The sequence below is a fragment of the Palaemon carinicauda genome, chromosome 9 (assembly GCF_036898095.1).
Source record: "Palaemon carinicauda isolate YSFRI2023 chromosome 9, ASM3689809v2, whole genome shotgun sequence".
Lineage (NCBI taxonomy): Eukaryota > Metazoa > Arthropoda > Malacostraca > Decapoda > Palaemonidae > Palaemon > Palaemon carinicauda.
The window spans coordinates 118349148-118351647 of record NC_090733.1 but is presented as its reverse complement, the minus strand read 5'-3'; positions in this window follow the sequence as shown (position 1 = coordinate 118351647).

Here is a 2500-nt window from a genome sequence, read left to right as displayed (position 1 = left end):
ATATGCTTTGGAGAAGGGGGGGGGGGGCTTAGGATGTCGAGTGTCCTAAAGAAGCTCGAACCCTTGGGCTTCTGTCATGGGTTAATATAGCACTGTATACAGTGATCACGTTACAGCTGAGAAATTTCGAAGAAATGTTTTTGAAGTCTCAAGGGTTATATTACTTCCATTATTGTTATTTATGTTGTTATTGCCACAATAATGGGACTCGACAAGGGGGGGGGGCTTAATCCTATAACAGAAATTAAATTCTGAACTAAGTATTAAAGCTTATGATTTAAAGGTCAGTCATGAATGGCAGAGGCAAGGGAGAGTGACAATGCCCTACCAGGACAATGCCCTAGAGACTCACCATAAACACATATGATCAGCGCCAAAACTCCCTCTCCACCTAAGCTAAGACCAAGGAGGGTTAGGCCATGGCTGCTGATATCTCAGCAGGTAGACCTATAAGCTCCCCCGCCCCACAATTCACCCCCTATCCTTACCTCACAAGAATGGTGAGGTTGCAGACTCTACAAGAAATTATTAAGCTTGAGTGTGACTTGAACTCCGGTCTTGCAGATCGTCAAACATGGACGTTTCCAATAGGTTAGCTATCACAACCCTAGATCATTAAAAACACGATCTTCGACGTCGCGTGAACATAGTAAAATCGGAATATAAGTGCGCGAAGAAAGTTTCAATCAAGCACAATATCATATGGATAATTATTTGTGTTATGGTTAACTATCCTTTTCATAATGATGCAGATTTAATGGATTTTAAGGCCACTTTTGAATGGCAGAGGCGAGGCACAGTGACATTGCCCTATCGAGCAGGACAATGCCCTAGAGACTGACCATATTTACATATGATCAGCGCCCAAGGCCCCTCTCAACCCAAACTAGGACAAAGAAGGGACAGGCAATGGCTGCTGATGACTCAGCAGACTTATAGACTCCCCCCTAACACCCCATCCTTAGCTCACAATGGTGAGGTTGCTGTGACCAAAGAAACTAACAAATTTCAGCGGGAGTCGAACCCCAGTCTGGCGTTCATCAATCAGGGACGTTACCACATCGACCACCACAACAGCAGATGGAAGAAAGGAATGGGGATAGGAGGGATTGGTAGAAGGGTAAAAAGGGGGTGCAGGTAGGGACAGAAGGGACGTTGAAAAGACCTAGTAATGCTTGCACCACGTAGAGTGCACAGCCAACACTAACTCCCTAAGAGTATTCTTTTGACCATTGCTACTACTGTACTATTGTAAAGGATACTACACTTATTATCAATGTCATTATCATAATCATTAGCACAAAAAAAAAAACTATAGATGAAAACTATTAAAATATAATTCCAAAATCTAATTTCTATGATAGCATTAAAAATATTTTTTATAATTTATGTATATATATATATATATATATATATATATATATATATATATATATATATATATATAAATGTATATATAATGTGTGTGTATATATATAGATATATACATAAATAGATATATACATACACACATATATATATATATATATATATATATATATATATATATATATTTATAAAAATATCCAGAAATATGCTTCATACGCTTTTAATACAATGGAGGCCAACTCTAATGTAAATTGCTCCCGGCGTCATATAATAAAATGATAATATAACATCCTACAAAAGTGTTTTGAAGTGCGCGATCATGCTAAATTCAACAATATACACAATGCAATCCATCTTAATAAAGTGCACCATGTCTGCTGATTAGCTCTGATGGATGTTTATCTATGTTTATTTTCCTTCCTAAACGTGACTGCCTCACTAACCTGGGACCTGTTTATTTGTGCATTCTCGTGTCCATTTGAACCAGGCCAAATATAAGTGGTAAGTTTATATTCTTCATTTACTATGCACAAGTACAGGCTTTTTGCGTCTTTTTTGGAAGTGGCGTCATTTATTCATAGGCTATGGCAAAAACTCCATGGCTGGCAAATCTTAGATAGGAACTGCCTACGGGATTATGACATGTTAGCCCAATGCATATACATTATTATTATTATTATTATTATTATTATTATTATTACTACTACTACTACTAGCTAAACTATAACCATAGCTGGAAAAGCAGGATGCTACAAGCCCAAAGACTGCAATAGGGAAAAATAGCATCGTAAGGAATTGAAACAAGGAAATAAATATTCTAAAAGAGAAGTAATGAACAATTATAATGAAATATTTTAAGAAGAGTAACAACATTAAAATATAGCTTCCATATAAAAAATACAGGAAGAGAAATAAGATAGAATAGGGCTGATTCCTCGCTCTATGGACTATCAGGCCTCGTCTGGGCCCACTGCCGTAGCCAACAGCCCCCCCCCCTCCCCCCACTCTCTCACTGTTCTACATCATCTCAATCTGGACGTGTGGTTCTTCACTACCCAAAGCACCTAATTAAAACAACGTCTCCAGCAATTACCAGCAATTGACACGGCGAGAGGACTCGATCTCTGAACAA